The sequence below is a fragment of the Alligator sinensis genome, unplaced genomic scaffold (assembly GCF_000455745.1).
Source record: "Alligator sinensis unplaced genomic scaffold, ASM45574v1 scaffold73_1, whole genome shotgun sequence".
Classification (NCBI taxonomy): Eukaryota; Metazoa; Chordata; order Crocodylia; family Alligatoridae; genus Alligator; species Alligator sinensis.
This window is the reverse complement of record NW_005841838.1, coordinates 4,775,437-4,798,867: the sequence shown is the minus strand read 5'-3', so window position 1 is coordinate 4,798,867 and position 23,431 is coordinate 4,775,437. Positions and strand designations below refer to the sequence as shown.

The 23,431-nt window shown below is 45.1% G+C and overlaps 1 pseudogene; it reads right to left on the bottom strand.

The window, feature by feature from the left end:
• Positions 1-324: 324 nt before the first annotated feature.
• On the bottom strand, positions 325-23,324 carry LOC112550220 (annotated as a pseudogene).
• Between the last annotated feature and the right edge of the window lie 107 nt (positions 23,325-23,431).

Sequence of the window (23,431 nt, the reverse complement as noted above, 5' to 3'; positions counted from 1 at the left end):
TCTTTCCCTTGTTTGTCTTTTATTTCCCGCTGAAATCTTCTCTCACTAAGTCTTGCGGGACACTTCCCCTTATTTTCTTTAAGAGTGGGGAGAGTAGCCATGGTTCAGGCTCCTTCTCTCCTCAAACACCCCTGGCACACAATTGGCCCCACTCAATGTCCAAACAAAACAACAAAAAAGAAAAGAAACAATAAACTCAACTTTCAGTGAAACCAGATAAGCAACTGCAGTTCTCTCCTTCTCATGGTTTCTGATGACGTGTTTTTTTGTTTTCTTTTTGTGGAGTATCCTACAAAGTGATCTGCTTCACTGGTGACTCCTGGCTCACTGACCTCCGATCCTGGCTTCTCCAGTACCCAGGACCGGCTCCCGAGATTCCTCTGTCTCAGCAGTCTTTTTTCTTTTCTCCTCTCTGGAGCTTCTTATTGCTTCTGGTTCTCTCCGCGCACTACATAGAAAAACCCCAGGAGGGGCTATCTTAAAGGAACAGCGGCTGTGGAATCAGCATTCTCCCTGCTTGATTTCCTTTCCTGTGTTAAGTATTTTATTTATAACCAGTCCCTCTTCACACCCACATAGTGAAATCAATGGAATACAACAGGATGGTTTCCATGCCAGGCTCAAAAGTTAGTGTTAACACTTGGCCAAGCACTCATAGTTTGGTAAACAATATCAGCTAAAGGAAAATTGCAACTAAAAAACCGAGTTGAAGTACCTTTGGAGGAAGCCCACCTCCATTATCTGGCCACCTACATGAATATGCAGTAGGCCTTCCCATTTTCTTCAGAGCAATGCTCATCTTTGTAGCCTAAGCAAAAATGAGTATTAACTCATAAAACAATACTAAACAATAATAATACAGTATTATTTTAAAGGGCTTGTCATGGGAACACTCAGTTAATTTGGACTAATTTTGTTTTTATAAGTAGATTAGTTAAACCCCTTTGTGAATAAACTCACTCAGGATTAAAGTGGCATTAACTCAATTTAATTTAATGTAATCTGAAGGTGAAATAAAGTGGACTGAATTATGGCCATTTTAATTCTGAATGGGCCTATTCACACAGAGTTTTATTAACTTATGTTGATTAATACATATTAAATTTCCCTGAGTGTTGCTGAGTAAATAAACCCTAGATTTCATTTACTTTTGTTTTACAGAGAACCAAGCCCTACCTTCTCAAGTTCTATATAGAACATGTATTATTTACAGAGAGATGTAGTTATTAGCCATAGTAATGTGAAGTCAAGCAGAAGGCAGGATAGGTTTGCATGTTATAGACTAACTAATGTTTTGTTCAACATCTTCATTAACGATGTAGACGTTGGTATCAGAAGCGGACTGGCCAAGTTCGCTGATGATACCAAACTTTGGGGTAAAACATCCACACCTGATGACAGGAGGGCGATCCAGGCTGACCTTGACAGGCTCAGGAAATGGGCGGACGAGAACCTGATTGTGTTTAACGCTGAAAAATGCAAGGTTCTCCACTTTGGGAGGAAAGACCTGCAGCATGCTTACAGGCTCGGCAGTGCTATGCTGGCTAGCACTACGGATGAAAGGGACTTGGGGGTCATGATTGACCACAAGATGAACATGAACCTTCAATGTGATGCGGCCGCTAGTAAAGCGAGCAAAACACTGGCTTGCATCCATAGATGCTTCTCAAGCAAATCCCAGGACGTCATTCTCTCATTGTACTCGGCCTTGGTGAGGCCGCAGCTGGAGTACTGCATCCAGTTTTGGGCTCCACAATTCAAAAAGGATGTGGAGAAGCTTGAGAGAGTGCAGAGGAGAGCCACGCGCATGATCAGAGGTCAGGAAAACAGACCTTATGATGAGAGGCTGAGAGCCATGGGACTCTTCAGCCTGGAAAAGTGCAGGCTCAGGGGCGATCTGATGGCCACCTATAAATTTATAAGGGGTGTTCACCAGGATCTGGGGGAAAGTTTGTTCACCAGAACGCCGCAAAGGATGACAAGATCAAATGGTTATAAACTCCTCCAAGACCGTTTCAGGCTGGGCATAAGGAAGAACTTCTTTACTGTCCAAGCCCCCAATGTCTGGAATAGCCTGCCATTGGAGGTGGTTCAAGCACCAGCTTTGAACGCCTTCAAGAGAAATTTGAATGTTTATCTTGCCGGGATCCTATGATCCTAGCTGACTTCCTGCCCCTGGGCCAGGGGGCAGGACTCAATGATCTTACGAGGTCCTTTCCAGCCCTAATGTCTATGAAATCTATAAATTAGTTATATAATATGAGCTTTTGTGATCTGGAGGTCGCTTCATCAGATGTTGTGAAAGGATGTACACAGAGCAGTATATAAAATATAGAATGCACATCCTATCACATCATCTGATGAAGCAAGCTCTATATCACAAGAGCTTATACTATATATCTAATTTAGTTAGTCTATAACATGCAAATCTACCCTGCCTTCTACATATATTTATAGTGTAACAGGTTAGGTGTCTGAAAGCTATTGTGGTGCCCCCTGCTGTAATAGTAGTGAACTGTAACCATGTTAGTTTTGTCCTGTAAGTAACTTGAAAACTCCACTTTTGTACTCTTTTGCTTGACATAAGTGAATGAACTCTGTATGCCCTTTTTGAACGAGTGGATGTGAAACGGTAAATGGTGAGAGAATGGCATAGAGGTGGGAGAAGAAGATTTAACTGTTTATGTAAGCAACAAGGCGCCAAATGTAAGTTACCAGTCAGTAAACTAATTAATGGATGGCTGAAGAATCCCTTTGAGATCTAAGACATAACAGGAGATAACGAGAAGCAGAGAGGCACACATCCTGCCAGATAGGCAGCAAGGACACTCCAGGGCTGAGATAAGAAGAGGACGAATGAGAAACAACTGTAACAACAGAAGCTGGGTATGGAAACTCCCCAAAGCGCTGAAATAAAGGATGCCAGTCCCTATAAAAGAAGACTTTGAAAATGCCAAGTTGGGTGAGTGTGTCTCTCTCTCTCTACTGCTGTTTTGCTGGAGCACAGATGCATGTTTTCACCCTGCTCCAAAGCTGCTATCTACGGAATCTCTCTCTCAATAAGGCCAGGGGCCAGCCACCCAGTGCCATTATTGAACAATTGCTGCTGGTAACTATAATGTCTGAATGGAATGGTTGTAGTGTGTGTGTGTGTGTGTGTGTGTGTGTGTGTGTGTGTGTGTGTGAGAGACATGATATGTATGATGATTTGTGTGTGTCTATATGAATGGTATGTCTGAACCTCTATGTCTAATTCATGTAATCAATAAACCCAGCTTTTGCCTTATCCCCCTTTCTAAGGTCTTGCTCGTGATTTGAGCCATTGGCACTTCGTGTAACGTTTTTGGTGGAGAATGCATTTGGGGGTGAATTAGGCTCAATGCTTAAGTTTTTGATTGGCTTTATGTTGTTTGTCTTTGTCCTATGTTTGAAAGGTGTGCACACTGCCCAGTGGTAGAAGTGCTGGGTATTCCGGGTACGGGTTAGACCAACCGTTATAGCTGGACATTGGTAGCACTGGGTATAGTGCATAAGGACAGATTTTAGTTGGAGATTGGTTGGTGTAGCAGTTGGATGGATTTTTGGTGAATTTGTTTTATGGACATATTTGAATTGGCCTTGGTATTTGTATTGTCAGTCAGTTTGCTGGAATAATATTAAGGCTTTTGGTACATTCAGAGACTCAGTGTATTTAGCTTACGACTAGGCAGTGGTATTTAACTTAGCAACTAAAGTGAACACACCCCCTCGTCGTTTGACAATTTAATTCACAATGTTTAAAAGAAAGCCAGCAAAGGGAGACATAGAAAAGTAAGAGACCCTGCCATATATACAGGATATAAGTCTCCTGAGGCAGGTGATGCTTTGATTTGGGCATAGCCCTTGGACCGAACAGGCAGTAGCAGATGCCTGCACTATTACCAACTTGAAAGAAAAATTTGGAAAGTATGTTGAATTGTATGATAAGCTTCCACATTCCATGAAAAAAGGAGGCTGCAGCAATGTGGCTTTTATGGGAAGCTACTAAAAATCTGTTCCTCCATCTGACTAACTGTTAGGAGGTGTTTTAAAGGGTTAGCTAAAATTTGTAGTAATGTAGAGTTGTGTGGTAATTGTGACTAGGGTTGTAAGTTTTGTGCAGGAGAGGTGGTTTGTTACTGCTGACCAGGAAACTTTGTTTGTCTGGGTCAGGCAGAGTAGTGGACAGGAGTACATGCTGTGGTCCACTTGGGGTTAAGGAAGAACCTCCTGTAGTGTTTGCAATAGGAAGTTAGGAAAGAGCAGAAAAAGTCATTTCTCTACTGGAAAGGCTGTGTGAATGAACAGGGTCCGCTGAGTCTAGGTTCCTCGGAAACAGTTACAGTTTTCTGGGGAGAGAGGACAAGAGCAGGTATGTGTTTGCTGTGGAGTTTAAGGTGTAGGTTACAAGTGCAGGTTATGGCAAGGCAGAGTGTTATGCAGGCAGTACAGCTTCAGAGAGATCAGAGACAGTTAGAGGAATGCAAGACAGATAGTTTAGGATCCTGTGTGCACCAGAGAATAGAGGCAGCAGAGGGCACAGAAAGAGACAAGGTATGTTACTGGACACCTGCTCAGGCAGTGGCAGAGAATTTGTGATTGGAAGGGAGGGGAAATGTGGTTCTCCCCTACCCCCTCTCCAGGAACAGTGAAGGGCCTAGAAGAGAGAGAGACTGTTACAGGAGTGTAACAGCTTGTTTTGGAAAACATCAGGGTCCAGCTGCGTAAAAAGAGATCAGTGCCCAGAATTACTTTGAGTTACTCTGGGCAGGGAAAGATGAATGAGCTTATCAGAAGCATGTTTTGTTTCTTCTTTGCAGACACCTAGTTTGAAGGTTTCCTTTTTAAAGTAGTAAAAGCTTTTCCAAAGGAATTGTGTGTGGTGTGCAATTTGTCACCCACAGTCTTTTGGAGGGAGCTTTCTTGGTCCTAGAATGGAGCTTGCTGGGCTGTGCAGCTGTGAGAGAAAGCAAGAGAGATTTGATGGATGGATTGGTTTGCAGAGACCAAGGCAAGAAGGGGCCACTGATGAGAATGGATTGTGAAGCATGTATCTCAGAAAAGGTTATGGTTAAGATCTGTTAAGGAAAGGAAAACTGGAAGTTAGGTAAGACCTAGAAGAGAGTGGTGGGATTCTAGAGAGTTGCTAAAGAGAGAGATCTGCTAAAGAAAGTATTGCCATCAAAGCTGAAAGAGAATTGCTAGACCCAGAGACCTGCTGGTAAGTAAGAGATCTTTGAGGGGGTTGAGAACAGACTCACAGAGCAGAGAGGAATTGAGAGTGGGTGCTAAAGACCAGAGCCCAGCCAGAGTTATTGAAAGCATGGAAAGCCAGGAACTCAGTCTAAAAGATGTGTGAGGCAGGGTCAGTGACTTGGAGTCCGGAAAGGGTTAGATCAGGAGAGAACAGAACTGGATGGAGTCCTGAGGCTCTGAGGAGAGACAAGTGAGAGAAAAAAAGAGAAAGATCTGAGAGGGGTCTGCAGGGCCCTAAGAGACCAAGTGATCTGGCAGCCCAGAGAAGGGGCACAAAGAAAAAGATCACTGTTAAAGCTGCCAGAGCCAGGAGCCTGCAATCTCAACTGGCCCAAGGGGCCAAGAAGCCCAAAACTGAGAAAGTGTGCCCACAAGGATTAAAGAAGATCATAGCAGGAGAGTAGAAAGTTTGGTCCTGGGTATGACCTAAAACTGCCACCCTCTTGGGTGTGGTTAGTGTGGTGGAGCTACCCGTAGCGGGGTAGTCTCTGCAAAATGCCACATAATAATCACCCTGGGAAATGGGCAGGGGTGAATATAGGGCACCTTAAAACTCTAGCTTCCACCACCTTGTGGGTTACCCTTTATTGGGAAAAGGCTAGGGGGAGCATAGCACAACAGAAAAATCCTTGGTGAAGGCCAAGGAAAAAGGATAGAGGGAAGTAGGAAAACAGATGCATCTGTGCTCCAGATAGAGGGAAGTAGGAAAAGAGGCACACACTGCAAGCCCCTTCATCCCCATTAGGCTCTCTATTAGGGGATTTGATGCTGAAGATTCGATCCAAAGATTCGATGCTGATTCAGAGAATCAGCAATTCAGCCATAGACACAGCTTTAAATGTTTTTTCTACATACCTTGAGGTACCAGGCACAGCTCGTGAATGCTGTAATGGTGGGGGGAATAGAGTGTTCCACAGGAGGGGAGTGTGGGGGGGGTGGGCCCTGCATGCTCAGCAGCAAACCTGGAAGTGGACCAGAAGTACTTGTCCCCAAGTCACCAGGCTACCTCAGGCCTTTATTCCCTTGTTGGGGCTTCAGACTTTCCAGTTTCCATCCCTCTACTCTAGCTGGTCCCTTAGCCAAGGCCCACTGTTCTGGACCTGGCTTCTGGCCCCAAGCTTTACCCTTGACCCTGACCCCTAGCAGGGCTCAAGGCAGTTACATGCCCTTCAGGCACTATTAGGACCTCAAGCCACCCCTTAATCCCTTCCATAAGCCACTAGTTAAAAAACTCAAACAAATATTTAGGCATTCTGGAAGCAACCCAAACACCTAGCCCACTGGCTGCCTACCACAGTTCTTCCAGGCCCTAAATCAGGTCCCTCAGGTTGCTTTCCTAAACCTCCCTGCTAGGCCATCATCCTCCTCACCCTGCTACTTTCCAGGTCTGACTCCCTACTCTAGCTCTGGCTTATATACTCCTAAAGCCCTGCCCCCTTTAGTCATGTGACTCCTCTGTCAGCTGATTTGACCATAGAATTATTCCTTAACCCCCACTCTGCTGGCTGCCTGTGCTAAAACCTCCCACCACTTTCCATTAACAGGGCAAGAGTTCCCTGTTATAACAGTCGTTGCTGATGTAACTTTCCCTTATAAACCTATTATTCATGTCTGTGTCCTCCCTAAATTGATTTCCTGCAGATGTAAAAGAAACTTATATATAGTCCTGTTTTACTGTTGTTCAGGAAAAGACAAAGTTTCCCAAAATACATGTGGGATAGGAATAATAATACAGTTCCAAACTAATGTTTATGAAAGGAACTCAGTGGCATACTAGCCACTAGCATTGTACTGTATTTCCATTAAAGAAATCTGGATTTGGAAAAGAATCAAAAGAGCTCTCCTTTAGACCAGTAGAAAACTGAACATTTTGAAAAGATTATATTCCTGTGAACAGTTATGCACATGAATATAATCTGGTCATCTCAAAAGTGCCTATGAACTGGAACTGTTGATGTCAGGAACTGTTTCATGGTTTAGATTGGAAATATTTAAAGTATAAAATTAGACGCACTGTAATAATCTGTAAATATCAGTGTTAGTCTGTAGAGAAAAAGAATTTACCCTAGTTGAAATTTCCATTTATCAAATACAATTCTGGCATTATTATAAGCAGTTTCAATGCAATCAGAAATCACTATATACCAGGGGTGGGCAAAATACGGCCTGCAGGCCATATCCATGAGGCCATTCTATCTGGCCCATGCGGACTCTAAAAAAATTTTGAAAATTAAAATTTATCTGTCCTTGGTTCCTGTTAAAAATGACGGGAACCAGGGGCAATAGGACCCAGGGGAATCCTTGGTGGGCTCCTGCAACAGCAGGGCCCACCCAGCCCCACTCCCCCAGCTGGGAGCCCCAGCAGGGGCTTCTGGCCTGGGACCACGTGGCTGCCCCAGCATCAGAACCTCAGGTAAGGGGGGAGGGGAAGGGGGAGGGCAAGGGCAAGGAAGGAACTGGTGTGGTGCATGGGGAAAAGCAGCCCCTCCCCCGCCCCATGGATGGCGCTCCCTGGTGTAACCGCTTGCAGTCCATGCAGGGCTGTCTTGAGCAAGTACAGGCAGCCCCATGTGGGCTGTGAGTGACTGCAGCATGGGGTGCCAAGCATAGGGTGGGCAAGGGGTCACTTTTCCCCTGCACTCAGCACCAGCCTGTAACTTGGCCCCATGCCGGTTCTGGGCTCGCCCATTGGAGCTATGCCATGGTGGCATCAGTTGCGGCCCCACCGCATGCTGCACTGGCAGCGTTTGCTGCTGCTGCCTGCCGAGAGCTCGCGCTGTGGTAGGCTGCAGTGAGGCTGCCTGCAAGTTCCGGGCAGGCAGCAGCAGCAAACACTGCCCGGCGCAGCAAGCCGGAGGGGATGCAGCTGCTACCGCCATGGTGCAGCCCTGACGGGTGAGCCCAGAGCCGACGTGGGGCCCAGACTGGGAGCAGGGGTGGATTACAAGCTGGTGATGAGTGCAAGGGAAAAGCAGCCCCTCGCCCACCCCATGCCCGGTGCCTCGTGCTGCAGCCACTCGCAACACATGTAGGGCTGCCTGTGCCTGCTCAGGACAGCCCCGCGTGGGCTGTGAGCAACTGCAGCAGGGAGCGCCAGCCATGGGGTGGGCGAGCGGTCGCTTTTCCCTGTGCTCCGCACCAGCTCATTCCCTGCTGGTGAGCAAGGGGTCGGGGCTGTGCGCTGCCCCCTGCCTGTACCAAGGGGCTGGGGAGGCACTGGGAGTGAGTGGGCGTGGGAGCACAGGGCCAGCACCAACAGGGCCCAGAGCCGGGTGGCAGGGGTACAGGCTCCCAGCCGGCAGGGGCTCTATGGAGCTGGGCCAGCTCCCCCCCTCTCCCTGGTGGTGCAGCCCAGCCCAGCTCCGCAGACCCCTGCCAGCCTGTGCCTTGCTCTGGGCCCACCCCCAGTACTGGCTCTGGGACATTGGTCCCTAGACATTGGGACACTGGTCCCAAGATGGTGACCAAGGGCCAGGGCACCTGTCAAGGGGTGGGGCTACCCATGCGGCCCTTGACAGCCTGCCAAAACTGAGTAAGCAGTTCTCCACCCGAAATAATTGCCTGCCCCTGCTATATGCATACGCAGTTTGAAACCCAAGTTACATTTTACAGGCAAAAATATTCTGTATGATGTTTTTAACTTTATCTTCTCCAGAAATTATCTGCAAAAAATACTGTAATACAACACAGTGGTTGCACAGAGTCAGTAAATAAGTTCTAAGATTACATTAGTTTGAGTCCATTGTATTAATTATTATTTCTCCTTTTCAGGCTAAATATGTAACTTAATATATTCCTGTGTATAAGCTAAACCATCTGAGAATAATGAACACTTCATATGCTGGTCCTGGTGCTGTTATATTTCACCTGAAGTATCAATGATAGGCTGTTCTTAAAAGCAAGATACCAGATGTAATGGACTAACATGTCCAAATCCAATATTCCTATTAAAATGTTAAGCTGAAATTAAGGAAGGAACTGAAATTATACACAAATTAAAGATAGGAAGGAGGCAGGAAGCAGGCCCAGATTGAGATGGGCAAAATCCATTGACTTCATGGAAAGTCTGATTACTCAAAAAATATATAACCAGGCCCTTATTTTGAAAACTTTTTTGAGTAATTACTTGAATAGATCTCAGATCTCCATTATATACGGCAGGGTTATAATAAGCTTTGTTCACAGAACAGAACATGATGTAAATTCACATCTTTAACACTTTAAACTTGCCACACCAAAATTTAGATTCACACAAAGCAAATAAATATATTAATATAAATTATAGAGGGGTGGAAAATATAAGGATGAAAAGCATCATGTTTTACAGTTGCAGTTTTACAGTGGGGGTTGTTTTTTAAAAATGGAATAATAGTTTTAACTCATTACTTAAAGAAAAAAAAATTACACTCTCAGGCCAGTCTTTCCCTTGCTCAAAGACAGCTCTAATACACAAACCTATTGCTTTAATAGATGAATTGGAATAGCAGCCATCAAACTTCAGCATGTCAACTGCCCATTCTGCGAATGTTTTGGCATCACTATTGATTGTATCCAGCGGTTCAACAGTAGCCACTGTAGGTGTAGTTGCCCATGTCACAATGGGCATTTCTACATGTGCCCCTGACTGCACAGTTGGTACTTTGCAATCCCAGTGGCACATGGGTCATTTTCAACTCTATGTGCAGTAGCAACAAGCTACTATGTAGTAGCTTCTTGCTACTATGCAGTAGTGGCAGCATCACAGTTAGTGGCTGCCAATGCTACGTTGCCATAGTGATGATCTACATTGCTGTAGCTCATTGCTACAGTGATGTAGCATCTTGTGTAGACACACCCTATAAATACCAAATATCAGCCCTTTAGAATGCAACTAGTAAAACAATTAAAATTATATAGATTAATATATACTTCCAGGGTATTCATTTTTGAATACCCATTGATACCAAATATTTCTTTTGTCTGTTAGTTACCTGTGGTGTTCTTCTAAACGGTTAAGACTTCCTTTAGATGCTGTCTTCTGTGATCTCTGCTTAGCTGGGTACTGATATTTTGAGAGCCTTCATAGACTATAGCCATAAAGAGCTGATTTTTATATAAGAGCTGCTTTGGATTCCTGGTAAAAGGTATTTAGTTTGGAAAAGACAGGACTGAGTGGGGATTTGGTAACAGTTTATCAAATACCTGAAGGGCGATTATAGAGAGGCTGGAGGTAGCTTTCTCTCTGTGGCTGTAGGGACAAGACTAGGAGCAATAGCCTCAAACTGCAGCAAAGGAAATTTAGGTTGGAAATTAGGAAGAACTTTCTGATTACAAGGGCGGTCAAGTATTGGAACAGGTTACTTAGGGAAGTTGTAGAATCTCCATCCCTAGACATTTTCAAGACCAGGTTAGACAGACACTTGACTGGGATGGTTTAGTTAGAGAGGATTCTACTCTGAGCAAGGAGCTGGACTAGATGATGTCATGAGGTCTTTTCCAGCCCCACTTCCTATGATCACTTTTTATATATAAAGTATAAATTTTGGGGTTTTTCTGCCCCATTATTTAGGGGAAGATAAGATAAGCACCATTATATATTTTGGCAGATTTAAAACAGAAAGTTTAAGTGGATCATCCTAGGTTACACAATGAGTACGTGGCACAAGTAGGAGCAGACCCATAGAATTCTGATGTACTGATTAACTACACTGACCATTGATCACCTGTGTGTGTGTATGTGCAAACAGAGCTGAAAATCCAATGCTTCTGTTAGATATCGGTACAAAATCAATCATATGCATTGCAGTTAAATTGTTCCTGGTCATTTTCTCAGCTAAATGGCTTTACACATCAGCTGTCATCATCAGTATTTAATGTTTCCTATTTCAATATATTTATTTATGTAACTACATGAAAATAAAATAAAAATTAGCACTTAACTCTGAAATATTTTGGCAAGAAAAATGTTTCAGTACAAGCATTTCACTTAACTTATGTAATCAGCAAGGGATTTAATGCCACTTGGAAACCTTTCAGAGTCTGGCTAAAGCATGCCTTGTGAATCCCCTTGCACTGCAGACCAGCAGTCATCAAGGTTCACATACTCATAACCAAGCTCCTTCCATCCGTCTTCTTCCATCCTGTCTCCCATACTTTTGATCAGGGGCTCACTGGTAATAAACAAGAGACTGTATTAACAGGGCTGTTGAAATTTTGTTTTGCTAATATATATGTATTACTGGGACCCTGAGTAGTCAAGAGCTTGTTTTCATACCTCAGTCAAAAGATGGCAATTCCAACAGAACAGTGCCACGTCACATCTCTTGACCTTAGCCCAACAATGACTCGGACAGAAAATGAGTAACTTTTAGGGTAAGTCTTCAGTGCAATATAGTGTTGAGATATCCAACTTAGCTTGGGAACCACCAAGCCATGACTAATAATCTTCACCTGACTAATTTTCTCTGCTTCTTGGGTATCTCTGTACTACATAGCAGGGCATGCGCAGTCATGCTCTTGATGCACCAGTACCACTTCCTCCAGCTCCTGACCTTTTTCTGTAAGGTTTGATGAGGCCAGTCTAATAGGATGCTAAGGAAAGACGATAGGAATTGATCCTAGACATAGCTTACATGGTGTATTGTTGAGACTATTTACTGAGATGTTGCTTTCCAGGTGTTGAAAAGCGAGGTTTTTAGATTAATTAATGGGAGTCTAAGAATAATTCTGAACATCCCAATGTTTAGGATACCAGCTGAAATGCTGCAGGATACTCTGGGACATTTAAAGAAATCTTTTAAAAACCAGATATTTTTTAATGTACGTGACAAAATATACTTGCATAGTAGCTTGCCCTGTAACAACTTGATTTGGAGACTTCAGCACTTTAAAGACAGCCCGGTATTTTGTATACTTCACAGACTGAAAAACTGGGACTTAGCCAATTAATTTTTATCTTCCACTAGATTCCTTGTCAGGGTTATAGAAGCAAATAATATTTGTCTCCTTGGTAACTACAGTGCAAATGTTACCAAGTTCATCATAAAACATTTATTGTTCTCAGAATTACAAGAAAGTTCTCTGACCTTAGTAAAGCATGAAAACATTTGAAATATTTTGTCTTTTTAAAGTCTAAGCTTTACCCTAGTTTATATGCTTGTGTTTGTAAGTACAAAACAAGGACAACTCAGTTGAAATGGGCTTTTGACACTGAAATTTCTGTTCAAATGGTAGAAATAATTCTCCTAATGTTTCTGGGTTGCTTCTGTTCTAATTCTAGCTCTGTACATAAACATTACTCTGTGTCACAGAAAGCTAAAGTTTCCAAATTCCTCTTTCAAATAAATCTTGGTAATCTTCCAAAATGGCAGAAATGAATTTCTGTTTTGTCTGCCTCAAATACCAACCGGGAAACAAAATTATCTACAAAGTTCATGCAGGCAAGATGGAGAATAAAAAGCAGTATATGTAACAGACTATCATATAAATTTTTCATTATAATGTAACAGACTGCCAATGTGGGCTCACCAGATTGGCTTGAGATACTTACCCTGGGCTAGAAACAGTGCCGGTGAACTCGGAGCGACCCCAAGGGTGGAGCAGGGAGCCCTGCCCTGTGGAAAAGGAGAAGCTAGTCAAAAGAAGGGCTTTTCAATCCCCTCGTTCACATGGAAGGGGGATGGCTGGAGTTGAGGGCCAGCCACCCTGAGCCCTAGTTGGCCGGTTTGCAAGCCAGGGAGGGACTGTCGGGGGGGGGATAAAAGCAGCAGCCGAACTGGCGTGCGGGGGGCTGCTGACAGTGACTCCAGGGAAGGACGCAGGAGGCCTAAGAAGAGCTGGGGTGAGCTGACCCAGCAGAGGGAGCAGAGAGACCCTTATGAGGAGCCTCGAAGGCCCTGGGAGAAGAAGGCAGCGGCAGTCAGCTGTGCCTCCAGCTCTGCAGCAAAAAGGGAGCTGCGGCCAGGGCTTGGGGCAGAGAGCTGGTGCCCCAAGGCCCCATCGCAGTGTTCTGGATGTGCTGGGTGTCCCAGAGGCTAGGGGTGGCAGTCAGCCCCCAACTCCACTGTGGAGAAGAAGCAGCGGCCAGGAGCACAGGTGACATCCTTATCCAAAGCAGGGAGATGAGGCAGTAAGTTGAGGAAACCCCTTACCCTCCCCGGGGAAGCGGGACAGCAGCAGGCAAGGCATTGGGATCCTGAGGAGCGGCAGAGCGCCGGGACAAGAGTCCCTGGGAGCTTCGGGTGCAGGCCAGCGCTCGGAGCGGGGTTGGTGAGTCGCGAGACATATGGGGCACTCGGCCAGTCATCTGGAGCAGGGGTTTAGAGCAATGACTCCTGGGAGCTGCCTGTGCTGCTGACCCTCTGCCACTGACTGCCCCGGAGGGGACTCAGTCTTGTCCCTTATTCTGCAGCTGATTGTCATCAGATGGAGTCCCTGAGCTTGGTGCTTGGGTCATGCCGATTGCTGCAGGAGCCTACTCTGTTGCTTGTTGCTTGCCTTTTTTGTTGCCACGGAGGGTCACCCTTTAGCCTCTTTGAGGGGTTGGGGTTTGATACAATTTGATTGCTGCAGACCAGAAGAGCTTACACTGTTGCAGTCTGTCGCTTATTGGGAAGCCTGTTGGAGCTGCTTGAAGCGAGCACCTTGCTTCCTTGCCATAGCATCTCAATAGTGGCTGAAAGCTGCCAGTTACCCTACCTGTGGTTCTTGAGTCAAGGGTTGACTAACTCACTCTGATTGGTTTTGCCATTTAAGTTCACTTGTAAATAACCTTTCCTATTATTCTTGTTTTGTAAATCAGTTAAGTGTTAGACCTTCTTAGGACCACGGGCTGCTCTGTGGGGAATGGGGACCAGCTAGAAAGTAAATTGGTGCTGGCCGGAAGCCCTGCCCCACTCCCACCACACCATCCCTGATATTGGGCAGAGGTGGCAACTACTGGGCCGCCACCCGCGTTACAATAAGAAAATGAGATAGGGGAAACAGCGTACTACAAGCATTCTTTGAATAAGAGAATCCATTGAAAGAACGGGAAGAAAAGACATAAAAGCCTTCAGTAAGTAGTGCAAGCTGCATTGTTAATATAAACTAGCCTCCAATTTAATTCCTATTAACCATTCTGTTTTTTTGAGTAGTAAATTACTATGTTTTCATAAATAACTTGATTCATAAAAGTGTAACAATTTATTTTTAACTTCCTTCAGATCTAATCTAAATGGAACCTGGATCAATTCTTATAATAAAATCTTACGGAAATCGAAATAGACATTTATAATATTCCTATCACTATGATATCAGCCATCATAATTCTCTTCTCTATGCTTATGGATGTCAGTATTACAACAAAGGTAGCACTCCAACAATGACTGTGCTAGCATTGTATTTTTACTAATACTCCGCTTTTAGCTTGCCTGGTATATTTTTAAAGGGGATGAATTCTGGTACTACAGACAAAATCTGAATAAATTATGCAACAATTCTTGCACAAAGTTTGGATTTTTTTTACTTACTGTGTATATCTGGAACTTTTGTAGCCTTCTTGGAAATACGTTATCTCACCTGATGCAATTTTCAGGATCCGTTTTGCAATTGGTATTGCATCTGAAATGCTCCCAAGGCAGCCAGCTCACTGTCAGTGTCCTCAGCAAACCATTTTCTAAAGATACACAGCATACAGGCAGTCCTAACAAGATGCTCAGACAAGGAACCAACATGATTTGCATGACACCTATCAATCAAAAGAATTCACCAAATTTATGGTTTTATACTTCAACTATTTAAACGCAGTCCTTCAATGTTGTTTTATTCCTAACTGGTATCAGCCTCAGGCTGTATGTCAGCTGCTTCTAGATTTGAGACTAAACATGCATCTGAAGTCCAACAGGGCATAGAAAATGAAAGGATTTCAAAGCTGAACATGAATAAACATTAGATCTAGATGTTCAGTGGGAAATTTTCCAACCAGCAAATAAGAATTTAGCTGTCTCTTCAATTGCCTATAGACTTGCAGCTAAATCCTTATTCATAAGTTAACTATTTATCTTAATAAGGATAAATATAAATATGGTTATAGTTTGCACACGTCATCCAAATATTCATGCATTAAATCTCTTAATCTTCTGTTTGAATAATTGCTATATTGCCATTACTGAGGTAATGTGTGCTAGTATAATTTCCTTGTGTGGAACAGAAACAAAGCTCCTCAGCTGCATATTATTGGCTTTCTGTAGTTTACACATTTTAGTTCAGGCAGTATTGATCTATGATTTTGGAAAATGATTCTCTGAATTCTGTCCTTCTTTCATTGTGAAGTTATGAACAGCCATTATCTGGATCACAGTGAAAAATATGAGGCTTCAAATCGAAACAGAGGCATGCAGAAAGGAACACACCAGACCACTGGCAGAGCCAACAATAGAGAATAGGAATCCTCACTTCAGCTTTAGAACCTTTGCATTTTCTTATACAAAAGTCTAGAAAGCTTGCATAATCAGATCTTGCTTTTTCTCTAGAAGTTAGAAAAAGATATTGGCATGCAGATGGTTGGAGGATTGTCCTGCTATTTTGTCTTCAAAAACTAAGCCATGAGAGTGACCTTATTCAGGTTAAGATGCGCTACATGCAACTGCTTTGGGGCAAGTATTTCACACTTCTCTCACTGCTTTGGCTCTCTATAAGTTTAGATGCAAAGTGAAGAAATCCTGCTTCCAGAGTAGGATTGTTACCATGAGGGATGCTTTAATACAAATGTAACCTCTGCAAAGGGAAGGTGATGGGGGAGGCAGGACAAACATAGAAATTTCCTTGTGCTCTGTAACAGAACACCTTGACTACCTAGGAGAAAATCGTTTATATAAAGAGGAAAAAAAGGTCTTTATTGTTTTCTTCCCTGTCCCGGGAGAGAACGGGGGGAAGGACCCCGAATAAGAAAGGAAAGTTAAGGGGAACAGAATGAACAGGAAGGAGAGGAAACATGCATAAAAGTTAAAACAAGAAAAAACCACTTGCCCACAGCAGGAGCCACGGCGCAGCGGGAATGGGGAGAGAAGCCTGTGCGGCTTGCTAACCACATCTTTATCCAGCTGAGCCGGCCGATGACATCACCAGAAATCACCGGCCGGTGGGAATAAAAATGGCTGATGGCAGAGGAAAGGAAGGAGGGAGAACGGACCCGAGGAGTGCACAGCCACGGGACCCATTCTGGAAATCCCTCAGGGAGGAAGGAGCATCAGACAAGGAGCCAGAGGAGGCTCCTGACGCTGGTCTTGGCAGCGGTGGCAGGGAACGGCTCGACAGTGCAAGAGATGAGTCAGAAGCAGCCCCTGGAAGCAGCAAAGGCAGCAGCAACAAGAGAAGCAGAGAAGGGCACCTGAAGACCCACACCAGAGCAGGTGGGAGTATTGGGAACGGTTGGGAGAAGGAGGAATTTTCCCTGTTGGGAGAGTTCTGGCAGAAGCAGCAGGAAGGGCTACGGAGAAGCAGGGCACCTACCCTGAATACAGAAAGTAGCCAGCCATACTCAGAGGAACCATGAGGCACCCGGATTGGGACACTCCAGAAGGGAGAGAAGTAGGGCAACACCGGGCTCTGGGAAGAAGCAGAAAAGGGGGAAAAGATGACCCGAGCAGGAGGCCACGGGTACACGGCCCTGAGTAGGGGTCATCCCCTAGTTAGATCGTAGGGAACTAGGTACCCAGTACCCTGATGTAAGGGACCAGAGAAGGGGGCTACTCAGATTCCCAGCGATACGGGAAACAATTTGTTTTGTGTTTTTCTTTTGTGTTTCCCCGTGTGAAGGGGTTGAGAGAGAGGAGTGGCTGATACAAATAGAATAATCGGTGCAGGGCCTGTAGGGCATCACATTGGGATTCAATCCGTAGGGAAGGAGTCCACTCTAGGGCGAGAACAGGTTCCACGATCGGGACCTCCAAACACCGACAGCCCGGGATGGGGTAAGCGAATCGGCCTCAAGAGCTGATACCCAGGATGGGAAGGGACTCGAAAGGTCCCACAGCTACATGAGAAGAGGAGCGTGGCCAAGAAGACTGAGCGATCCATCAAGGTGGTGTAAGGTCGGGGTGTAGGGATGGTGGAGCCCCACAAGTGGCCGTCGGGTAGACTGCATGCCGCCGAAGGACCCCAGGTAGTCAACCCTCCACTGGGAAACATTCAAAGTCGTGGCAGGTGAGATAGGGGAAGACTACTCAAGGAGTGAACATCTACTCGGCAATTTATGGGAGTCTGCAAGGCGTACACCTCTCATTGTTCGAACGAAGGCTGCACATGACCAGGTGTTCGAGACCCGGCGGTCACATTTCCCGTTAGCCCAAAGAGCAATCAGTATTCTTATGTATCATTTACCCCTTGTCAGATTCTAACACAACTGTATTACAAATAGAACATGTGTTACTTCTGCCTGGTGATGTTCAAAACCTGTGACTGTTATATACCAGTATAAGTTTCTCACAATGTTTTTCACCATTTTTATTATTCTCTGCTATGAAGATTGCTACCCGATTGTTGCTGTCTTCCTAAAAAATATCTTTATTTCTGCCTGCAAGCTGTTTTGATAACCCTTTGTATAGATTTATGAAGTATACAAACACAGTTATATTAGTAATAAAGGATGAAAAGATAACTGAATTAGTTCTAGTGCAGCACAGGAATCTGTAACAAAAGCAGGGAACAACACAACGTATACGTGCATCATTGCAAATTGAAACTTCCTCGTTTTGTTTAAAATAAGTACAAACTTGCCCCTGGGAGTTTTAATTTTGACAATTGATTCCACTGCCACCATGAACTCTGAACAGATGAGGAAATTTTGATTGATTAAAAAGTGAGCGAGGAAACAGGATTCAAAATTTAGAGGAATTCATTATAAATTGTCTCACCTATATTGAAAGCAGGTAGACTGATCTATTTTTTCCTCAGGAAAAGGAGATTCATACACATTTGTTTTAACTCTACAATTTTGGGGCTTGTATTTACAGATGTGTCTTTTATAATATGTTATTTTTACTTAATGAGGTATTTTGGTCACTTGTGCCATATTATTGAACTAAAAAAATAGGTGTAGTGTAAGGTCTTCCCCTCTCTGCAGACACAATAGACCAGGGGTGGGCAAAATGCAGTATGGGGGCCGGATGCGGCCCACCAGGCCTTTCTATGTGGCCCGTGGGGCCCCTAAAAAATTTAGAAAATTAATATTTATCTGCCTCTGGCTGCCTATCATGTGGCCCTCAAAAGTCAGTAAGCGGCCCTCCGCCAAAAATAATTGCCCGACCCTGCAGTAGAGCATTCTGCTTAACATACATTCTCTGCTAGGGGAAGGTAGAAAGGAGGGGAAAAGAATTCTTTTCAGACTAAATCAGATAAAGGTCTGGTTTAGTTAGTATTTACTGCTGTTGTGCCAGCACTACTGTGTGGCCCCCACAGATTTTCTGAAACTGAAATGGTTACTAAAACAATAGTTGATTTCTAGTATTCACAGTTACATTGGTTCTAACTCCTATGAATGGAACTGTCTTGGCCCTAATGGGATCACATACAATTAAATAACAGCTCTAGAGCTCCAGCTGACCCACTTCTGGAGGAAAGGGAGGCCCTAACCACAGTGGAACTTCATGTACCCCCCCCATGAATTTGAGAGTGTAGCATGGAGCACTGAATAGTAGGGGTGCACCAGGAGATTTTTGGGGCCCATACTGATAGCTGATTTTTAAGGAGGCATATCAGCTGATACCGATCTTATTTCTGATACACAGCCTGCCAGCTTGAAAAGTGGTGTCCGACTGGTAAGTCTGTTGTGGTGGAATGGGAGGGAAGGGGCATGTGGGGGCCGGGGGGTGCAGATTGAGGCCCCTGCTGTGAGGGAGGGAGTGGGGCTGGGACTGGGGTTGGGACAGGCACTGCCCAGCCGGGGCAAGGTGTGGGACAGAGCTGCAGCTGTCCAGGGGGCATAGGGGGTGGGGGTGGCTCCAGCTGCTGTGCGTACCCCAGGAGGGCATGGGGGGCAGTATGCCCCCAGATCTGAGTGGGACAGGGTGGGCTGCAGCTGTGGGCTGGGGCTGGAATGGGCTCTTCCCAGCCGGGGCTGAGCCGTGCTGTGCTCAGGATGGGCAGCAGCACTGGGAGGGAGCTATGGGGGGGGCTGCAGGCAGCCACCCCAAAATTTGCAGTAGCTCCCCCCTGCCCCCCTCCCAGTGCCACTGCCCGCCCCGCCCCAAGCATAGCCCTGTCTGGAAGAGCCTGGTGCAGCCCTGGCCCCAGCCTGCAGCTGAAGCCCACCCCACTCCATGCAGATCTGGGGCAACACCCATGCCCTCCTGCGGTGTATGCGGCAGTGGAAGCTGCCCACCCCCTATGCTCCTCCGGACGAGCTCCATCCAGTACTCTGCTCCACCCTGCCCCAGCACCCTCCCTCCCTCCCTCCCTCACCATAGAGACCTTGATCTTCCCCCATACCCCTTCCTCCCCACTCCTCTTCCACCACAACAGACTTACCAGCTGGACACAGCTCTCCACACTGCCAAGCTGTGCTCCTTGCTGCCTATGTGCTGTGGCTACATGCATGCATGTGGCATTTATCAGCACATTATCAGCCACATCAGGCCGATTTCCAATACAGTCAATTTTCTTTATATTAGTGCTGATCCAATATTGAACCGATGTACTGGTGTACCTCTATTGAATAGTGAGATTTTCAGCAAAAAACAGTGAAGAAAGGAATAGCACATGACTTATGGGTAGTAAATAGAAATTACCATAATTTGTTATTCATCCAGTAGTTTATTATCACATTCAATGTCATTCAGTAGAGAATCTGATTATGTTTAGCACTGCTGCTTGCTCTTCTCAATGTTTCTCCCTGTTCCCTGTCTTTGGTCTCTTTCACTATCTGTAACAACTCACATTTTCCATTTAATCATGTAGCCTTTATTTCCTTCTGCAGACCATTTGCAATTAAATAGTTAACACTGACATGTAAATTGTTAGCAATAATTTCAAATTTCAACATTCAATGGTTTTAACTGGTAATAGGTTGTTTGTTCCTTTCAGAAACACGATCTTGGGCTTTCTGCCTTCTTAAAGAAAATGCTACACAACCATATGTTTTTGCTCTGTGCTGGATGTTGACATTAACCTATCTGTGCAAGCCTCTAAAGCAGAGACTCTGCGTGGGTAGGTCACGTCTGACTAACCTCATCTCCTTCTACAACCAGGTTACTCACCACCTGGATAAGGGAGATGAGGTTGACATCATTTACTTGGACTTTAGGAAGGCCTTTGACTTAGTGTCCCATGAGGCTTTCAAAGTAAAACTAGGGGACTATGGGCTCAACAATTCAACGGTCAGATGGGTGGGATACTGGCTGTGGGGTCGAACCCAGAGAGTACTAATAGATGGATCTGTGTCAACCTGGTGGAAGGTAGCCAGTGGGGTCCCGCAGGGTTCGGTTCTTGGACCAGTGCTTTTCAACATCTACATCAAAGATCTGGATGTGGGGGTGAAAAGCACACTAGCAAAGTTTGTCTATGACACTAAGCTTTGGGGAAGTGAGGCCATGCCTCAGGGTAGGCTGATGATCCAAGCGAACCTAGACAGATTAGTTAGATGGGTGTACCAGAACCAGATGCTCTTCAGCACTGAGAAGTGTAAAGTGCTCCATGTGGGGAGGAAAAATCCACAACAAATGTACAGCTTCGGTGGTGCTACGCTAGCTAGCACCATGTCCTAAAGGGACCTGGGGGTCATAACTGACCATAAAATGAATATGAGCCGCCAGTGTGATGCTACAGTTAGCAGAGCAAACAATACGCTGGCATGCATCAACCGATGAATCTCAAGCAAAACTAAGGACGTTATTCTCCCGCTCTAGCATTGGTCAGGCCACAGCTGGAGTACTGCATCTAGTTCTGGATGCCACATTTCAAGAAGGATGTGGAGAAAGTTGAGAGAGTCCAGAGAAGAGCCACTTGTATGATTAGAGGCCTGGAGAGCAAGTAATACGAGGAAAGGCTGACAGATATGGGACTGTTCAGCCTAGAAAAGAGAAGACTTTGAGGGGATTTGGTGGCAGCTTACAAATGTATCAGGGGAGAGCATCAGGGGCTAGGCAAACAACTATTCAACAAAGTGCTCCAGGGGAAAACCAGGAGCAACAGTCACAAACTCCTAGAAGGAGGTTTCAGACTGGATATAAGGAAAAACTTCTTATGGTTTGTGTGATCAGACTCTGGAATAGACTCCCAGCAGGGGTGGTGCAGGCACCTACCCTAGAGAGCTTCAAAAGGAGACTGGATGCACATCTTGCTGGGGTTATTTGACCCCAGCAGTCTTTCCTGCCCAAAGCAGGGAGACTGGACCTGATGATCTCTTCCAGCCCTAAACTTCTGTGAATCTGTGATTAAAGAGAGTCTTACATCAATGCAATTTACTTTGTCGAATTACTGGATTAAGCTGCACTTATATCAGATTCATCTTGCATTAGTAAAGTATGCCTTCATTAGGGATTTGTTGTACAGTGTAGCCATGGATGTGAATTTCTATAAATGTAGACAAAACCTCAGTTTTTATATGGAAGTTGTGGGGTTTTAGGGAGGAAGTTCTATTTTTGTTTTTCTTTTGTTTTATTTTTTGCAACCAGAAGGTCTAGAAACGTTTATTATTCTTACATATAACAACAACAACAACTTAGATTCTGGAGAATCTTCATATTCCATGTGGGCCACAGCAGTGCTTCAAATATACCATTTTTTATCTCCTTGTTTTAATACCAAGATTTAAACAAGATTCCTTAGCAAATGCTTAACCTTGCAATAGACCAGAATCTCCTGGAGTTCATGGCTACTGACCCTGTCATGCGGGAGAAGTAAACATTCTGTAATTCTTGTTCATGATGTGTGAATGGAGCCACAAAATTCAAGTTAGTCTCCTTACACTGTAAAACTGTCAGACTGCCAGAACCAGACCTGCCAGTAGCAAAAGAGTATTTTCTTTTGTGCCCTCAACACTCTACTTAAATATTTAATTTACTTATTTGAATACCAGTAATAGAGTATCCTAGGGTTAAATCAAGGAAGGGAAAGTAGCATAATTGAAGGGTAAAAGTTGCCCTTTCTGACCATTGGGGTAGTTTACATGAATAGCTGGACTTATACACGTAGACATCTTTTGGATGTAGGGGCCAACCTTTTTGGCAGGCATGCCACAAATCAAGCCTAGGCCCTCCTTGAGTGTCACTCTGAACCCCTCCCCCTGCCCGATCGGCAGTTCTGTTCCCTGCTCTCTCTCTTATTGTGCTGCCTGATTCCTCCCTGATCTTGCCACGTGTCACACTGAAGCTGCCTGTGCTACTTGCGGCACGCATGCCACAGGTCGGGTACTTCTGGACTAGAAATTTCTATGGGACCTACCATGAAAAAAAAATCCACGATTACTTCAAATTCCAGAAACGTGGAAGGGGAAAATGAGGGTAAACTGATTTGAATGTATACAAAAAACAGAATTAAGATGTGTCAGACCAGCTCAGACTGTTTGTCTCTCAAGACAAGTGTTTTGCCTTCAGCCGTTGCTAATTATGGATGTGAGACTGCCTTGTAAGGCTGACTGTCGGTTTGGCAGCACTGTGTACTCTGAAAAGTTAGTTTTGTATTTTCAGGTTTTAGGTGGTTAAAATAGGATGAAGTAAAAAGGTATATGGGAAAGTCTGTCGCTGCATTCTAGTCAGTGATGAGGGGAGCGGGGCACATGGGCTGCCCTTTGGAGGAAAGCAGTGCTTTCATGGGTAGGTAGAGAAGTGCGCAGTGCAGGACGGCGTGCGGGCTCCACGGACAAGGGTGTGAAAGGCAGAAGGCATGGCCTGCTGCTTGTGCCGAGGGCGGCACCTGTGCTGAATACCTAGGCACCACTGCAAATCGGGCAGCAGTGGAAGGGGACTGGATAGTGCCACGTCACCCTGATGTCACCATGACATGAGCCACAGAGGAATGAATGATGTCACGTACCAATGCTGCCCGGGAGGTGTGATCTCATGAGGCAAAATCACCCATGACCCGCTGGAGCCCTGACGCCATGTGACAATCCCAGCCAGGACCGTCCTCGGGACCTGTGGCAGGCCTGCGTCCCCAGCGGACACCCGGCAGGGGGTGCTGCAGCAATGTGATGACAGCTGGA